The sequence below is a fragment of the Theropithecus gelada genome, chromosome 3 (assembly GCF_003255815.1).
Source record: "Theropithecus gelada isolate Dixy chromosome 3, Tgel_1.0, whole genome shotgun sequence".
Classification (NCBI taxonomy): Eukaryota; Metazoa; Chordata; class Mammalia; order Primates; family Cercopithecidae; genus Theropithecus; species Theropithecus gelada.
In genome coordinates, this window is record NC_037670.1 from 17,778,192 (window position 1) to 17,784,925 (window position 6,734).

Sequence of the window (6,734 nt, forward strand, 5' to 3'; positions counted from 1 at the left end):
GGATGTGTATGGATGTGTGTGCATGTGTGTGCATGTATATGGATGTGTGTGGATGTGTATGATGTGTGTATGAATGTGTGTGTGCACACGGCTGTGTGTGCATGTGTAAATTGCATATGTGTGCACATGTGTGTGCAAGCATGTACATGTGCACATGCATGTTCCTAGAGTGTCTCCATTATCCAGGACGGTGCCTGGCAGGGAGTGCAGTTCATCTCTAGCCAGGGCCACCCCTTGCAGTCCAGGCCTAAAGCCAGCATCGCTCACGGGCCCTGCACCATTCCCTGAAAGTGTCTGGGGATCCTGGGCTCTCCGGGGCGGGCAGGCTGCCTTGGGGTTGAGAAGCGACTGGTTTCCCAGGGGCAGCCCTTTGACCCTAGTTGGGTCGCTGCCCCCTTCTGGGATTCTGTTTCTCTCCCATTTAAGGACAAATAGGTCTTTCCCTTGTGAGATGCAGTGCCTGGCCAGGGCAGGGACGCAGATATTGACCCTGACTTTGTTCAGAGGCTGGGCTTCCCCGGCCCTGAGCCAACAGGAAGCCCGGTCCAGAAGCCAGGAAGCAGCAGCAGGGCCAACCCTGGCGCTGCCCAGGTCTCCCCAGCTCGGCTCCGCTCAGCGCTGGCCTGGAGAAAACAGAACGGCGGCTGTCGGGGCTGGTCCACAAAGTGTTGTTTTGTTTTTAATCTTCTGATCAGGGTAGTGAGAACTAAAAGTTCAGGAAAAAACAGGTATTTTTGGACATTTTTAAAGCCGTGACTCATTACTGGTAACTCATCTTCCTACAGATGAGTCAGATGAGCTTTTCTCTGGGCAGCTGGAATGTCCCCTCGTCCTCAGTTTTGTGAAATTTGAATAAAATGTGCTACTTTGGGTCAAGGTGACAGTCTGCATGTGTCCTGGGGCTGCGGTAACAAAGTGTCACGAACTTGATGCCTTCAGCACCAGAAATGTGCTCGCCAGGTCCGAGGCCAGAGTCTGAAAGGAAAGCGTCACAGGGCTGCCTCCCTCCAAGGGCGCCAGGACTGTGGGGGAGGATCCTTCCTGCCTCCTCCAGCTCCTGGAAGCCCCGGAGTCCCTTGGCTGGATTGTGCCCTGTTCTCTTCTCTCTCCTAAGGACCCTTGAGATGTCATCTAGGTCCCCCCGGCGATAGACCAGACCATCTCCTTGCCTCATGAGCCTGACCTCACCTCACCCACAAGACTCCCTCTTAGACAGGGTTCCATCCACAGGCTCCGGGAGTCAAACACAATGTAGGGGCGGCTAGGCTGGAGGAGGGCCGAGGCGGCCGGATGGCACCAGCGCTGTGGACTTCAGGAAAAGGGTCCCTTGCAGGAAGAGGGAATCGGCCGCCACCCTGCCCACTCTGCCACAGGACCCTTTCAGCCCCCCAGCAGCACGAGACAGCGGGCAGGCAGCAGTTGTCTGCAGACGGCAGCCTGGGCTCAGGTAGAAAGGGGCGCCAGACCCAGCCCAGCCTGCCAGGCACTGCCCCGGCTGCTCCAGTCCCGCCAGAGGCCCCAGCCTACAACTGAACTCTGGCTCCACGTTTCGTGTCCACGATTTTGCAATCTTCTCCAATGTTTATGAGAGCGTCCTCCCACTGCCCCAGCACACTGTAAACTCCCAGGGCCCACCCGACTCTCAACTGTGGTTTTGAGGGCAGTTTCAGCAATGCTCCCAGTGCAGGTTTGGGGCCAGGCAGTTCTTGGGGCTCCCACCGGCTGCCATTCCTCACACAACAGGACATTCCCTCCTGCTGGGCCCAAATGCATCTCGGGTCCCACTATGCGAGAAGGACTAGAGTAGCGCATGGGCAGCCCGTGAGTGGGGCAGGTGGGAGATAGGCCCTGAAGTCCCACTGGACAGCAAGCCCCTGCTTTCATGAGGCTGCAGCTCTGCTGGGGCTGGCCGGCTGGGCTGTGGGTGTGAACATGTGAGTAAATGTCCTTAGGGAACAGGTTGCGTGTCTTCACTGTTCCACACAGAGCACTTCATCTTTTTGTGCATGTCTACGTGTGCATTCCTGGCGTGTATTTGTACATCTGCCATTTGTGTGTGTTCTGGAGTGTGTCTGTGCACGTGTGTTCCTGGTGTATTGTTCAGGCACATTCCTAGAGCATGTCTGTGTACGTGTGTTCCTGGTTTGCATATGTGCTGTGTTTTCCTGGAGTGTTTCTGTGCACGTGTGTTCCTGGTGTGTATTTGCACTTGCATCCATATTCCTGGAGTGTGTCTGTGCACGTGTGTTCCTGGTGTATTGTTCAGGCACATTCCTAGAGCATGTCTGTGCACGTGTGTTCCTGGTTTGCATATGTGCTGTGTTTTCCTGGAGTGTTTCTGTGCACGTGTATTCCTGATGTGTTTTTGCACATGCATGCATGTGTGTGCTTGTGCACCCCAGCTCCATCTTCCTGTCGTCCTCTCTGCCCACTGCCCTCCTGGGCCAGCCTCTCCTGTTCTGAGTGGAAGGCAATGAAGGCCAGGGCTGCAAAGGCCTGTCTGGGGTCACAGGCGTGTCAGGGCCGCCTGCTCCTAAACCTCCTGCATTGAGATGGGGATGGAGAGGGGAGGCTGCGGGGTGCTCCTTCGGTTCAGACGCCTCCTCCCAAATGAACGGCAAATGTCAAATGCAGCCCCAAGGAAAATAGTTCCCACACCTAATCATGTCCGGGAGAGGTCGTGGCGGGGGGCGCCGGGAGCACATGCTGGGTGGGAACAAGGGCCCTTTGTGCGCCTTGGGCAGCTGTAGCTGCAGTAGCGAAGCTAAGTGGACTGGCTGTCTGGCCGCCTGGGCTGCCCGGAGACAAGCGCTCTCCTTCTTGTTGCGTCAGTGCCTGAGCCCAGCCCCCGCCGGGGATGCGGGGGAGCCTGGGACACTGGCTGCAGGGAGGGGCACGCTCTCACCCGTGGAACATTCTCAGGCCAAGACAGTCACAAATGGGGTCACTTCTGATGGTGCTCAGCTGCCGCAGCGGGGAGCCATGAATCGCCCACGCTGGCTTTGGCTGGGGCAGAGTCCCGGGGCCTGAGTGAGAGATGAAGCAGCAGGGACAGTGAACCAGACAGGCTCCCTGCGAGGTCCTCCCCATGGCACCTGAGGATGGGGCAGCAAGGATGGCCTGGGGGACCTTGCAGCCTCTGCAGGCACCCCTTCCTCTGTTGTCTGGCCTGAGCACAGCTGCCCTAGGACTAGCAGAGCCTGCACCTCACCGCTGCCTCCCGCAGAGGGTGCGGCAGAGCGAGCGCCCCCCTTCCACGAGAGATTCCACCCTCGCTTCAGAGAAAGCTGGATTCAGAAAGACCCCCTCCTTCCCACGCAGGCAGGGAGGGAGCCCGGTGGGGGTCTGGGCTCCATGGAGGAGGCATTGGAGCAGGACAGAGGGCAGCTTTAGGCGACGCAGCCTCTAGGCCGGTCTGAGCCCCATGGGTCAGGAGACCGGTTACACACAGGAGGCCGAGCACGTGAGCGTGTGTAGGGAGGCCGGCAGGGCCGACTGGAGGCGTGATGTAGAGAGGCAGGCACAGCGGGGCACGTGGTATTAGATTCAACTTGGAAGCACCAGAATGCAGGGTTCCCAATACAAATAGGTAGAAGAATCTGCAGATGAAATGTGTGTGCATGCGTTTGCAAAGTAAGAAAATGCCAGAAAACAAGGATGGACATGAAAAAGACATAGATGCCAGCCTGAAGGGTCCCCCGCTGAGACAAACGTAACATCAAAATAAACTAAATAAGGACAGGAACAGATGATGGCCTGTGCATAAAATGAGATTCTGTGGTTCTATATAGATGTCAATTTACTTAATTAATAAATGGGGGAAAAAGAAAGCTCACCCACCCCAGTAGAATTCCAGCTGATAAGTGACGGCATGAGGAATTTCCCCCAGCAGCCGCTGCAGTCACCATTAATTCAGGCAACAAGAACATCAGTCAATGCCAAACCTTGTGGTGAAAGTGGAGTGAAGAATGGGGTTTTACGTCACCTCTGAGTGTTCCCACAAAATGTGTATGAATTATAGAGAAGGAAGGAATTTCCAGTGGAGACCCCTACAGACGCCACGTTCCCCAGATGGTCAAGGTCAATGCCCCCCAGAGTGGACGCATCGGTACGCCCACCTCCCAACCCGGAAGAACCAGTTCCCTCCACTGACAACCTGGGTCTAACCACAAAATAAACCCTAATTGAGAGTTTTTCTCTTTTTCACAGAGTCAAGGTCTTAGAAGTCAAGGAAAGACTGAAGACTGCTCCAGGTTGAGGATGAGCATGAAATCTCACAATCCAGGTAATCCCAGCACTTTGGGAGGCCAGGGTGGGCGGATCACCTGAGGTCAGGAGTTCGAGACCAGCCTGGCCAACCAACATGGTGAAACGCCGTCTCTCCTAAAAATATAAAAACTAGCCAGCTGTGATGGTGCATGTCTGTAGTACCAGTTACTTGAGAGGCTGAGGTGGGAGAATCGCTTGAACCCGGGAGGCGGAGGTTGCAGTGAGCCGAGATTGCCCCACTGCACTCCAGCCTGGGGGACCAAGTGAGATTCCTTCTCAAAAAAAAAAAAAAAAAAAAAAAAAGGCATTATTGGGACAGTTGGTAAAACCCGAATAGGTCTCTAGGTGAAGAATACGTACTCTTTGTACTGTTCTTGCAACTTTTTGGTGTATTTGAAATTGTTTTGAAATAAAAAGTAAAATTAAAAGCGAGAAGCACCCTGTGTGGCTGGCGTCCCCCGCTGCTTCCAGCAGCTCCAGGAAGCAGCATGGTGGGGCTGGGAGGGCCCAGGCTGCCGCGGCCACTTCATGCTGCTGTAAGAAGGTACCTGTGACTGGGTGAGTTGTAAAGAGCAGAAATGTACCACTTACAGCTCTGGAGTCTGGGAAGTCCAAGACCAGGGCCCCAGCAGATTTGGTGTCTGGGAAGGACTGCTCTCCACTTCCACGACGGCCCCTTGTTACTGTGTCCTCTCATAGCAGAAGGTGGAAGGGCAAAAGGGGCCTGGCCAGTCAGACAGCCCTTTCATAAGGCTCTAATCCTACCCTTGAAGGTGGAACCCTTACGGCCTAACCCTCCCGAAGGCCTCACCTCTGGACCCTGTTGCACTGGGGATTCAGTCTCAATATGGATTTCGGAGGAACACAGACATTGGAACCACAGCAGCACCATCACTCCCAGGCTGAGACCCCACCTGGGCTCTCTGCCCAGAGCATCTCCTCCCTGGCCCTGGAGACACACAGAAGAAGGAGAGAAGGGCTGTTCTGTTGGAATCGCAAGACCGAGTGGACTCTCACCTGGGGGAGGGCACCTGCAGCCTGGCTGGCCCCAGGGATCGGTGGGCACGGAGCGTGTGGCTGGGTGCCTATCACCTTCTTCCCCACTTTACCCTGGGCACCCAGCCCCTGGACCACCACTGCCAGGCATGGAGCAGGTATGGAGGAGAGTTAGCAGGACGAAACTCACCCACACCACGGCTGCCACAGATGGACAATCTCACGGAGAGGTGTGGCCAAGCGAGCAGGGGAGGGGCCCGTGGGGTCAGGTGGTCCAGAGGAGGGCCTTCTGGCAGGGGGCTTGTGAGAGCGTTCCAAGGAGACGGACGAGCTCAGCCAGGAGGGTGGAAGGGTAAGACAGTCCAGGCCAGAGGACGGCAGCCGCAGTGGGAGGGACGGTGAGAAGCCCCGTGGTCTGGCTGGAACTGAACAGATGACAGTAGGAGAGGTAAACATGGCGGGAAGGTGGGGGCGCAAGCCGGTCCTTGGAGCTCAGAGAGCTTCTGGCTTTGGTCTGGGCTGTGTTTGGTGTGATGGCTGGGGGAGCTGCTGAGGTGGGAACGCCCTTGAGGGCTCTGCCTTGAAGGGTGGGATTAGTGCCTCATGAAAGGGCTGTCCGAGAGTCCCTGTTTACAGGCAGATGGTTGATGTGGGAGGGAGTAATGGCTGAATTCACAGTGCCCAAGGGCTGATCAATAACGAGCCCAGCCCAGTGTCACCCAAACCTCGCGGTCAGTTTAGCCTGCTCGGCAGCGGGGATAGAGGACCACGCACAGGGGCTTGGCGTCCCACACCGATTCTCCCACAGTCCTGCAGGCTGGGGCCCAGCATCCAGATGCTGCGGGGCCAGGGCCTCCGGGACCACCTTGGCTGGCAGTCAAGGCTCCTCCCATCCTCCCAGGGCCCCTCTGTGCTCTCTGCGTCCTCATCTCCTCCTTGGAAGTCAAACCGGACAGGGCCACCCCAGTGACTCCCTTTTACTGTAATCACGTCCTTACAGCCCCGTCTCCAAATCCAGTCCCACTCTGAGGTCCTGGGGTTGGGGATCCAGTATATGGATTTTGGGGGCCCCACTCAGCCCTGACGCTGCACTGGGCAGAGCATGCCTCAAATTCCAAGGGCGATGAATTCGCTGTGACCACACTTCTGTCATTAAACATCACTAATAACCAGGTGCTGACATTTGCTGGACGGGTGCTGCCCGCAGCCCCTCGTCGCCCTGGGTCCAGCGGAGCCGCTGCTGATGCTGAGCTCTGTGGTCCAGACGCTGCTGGTGGCGGTGTCGGCCCAAGGGTGATGCTCTCCTCCCTCTGCCGGGAACACCCCCGGCAAGGACGCTGCTCACCCATGGAAAGGAGGTGAGGTGGCTGCGGCACCTTCACAGAACATGTCCCCCCGACACGCACCAGGGCGCAGCCCGAGGCCCAGGCCTCCCACACGCCCCTGGGCTTCTGGCACGTCCTTCCCAT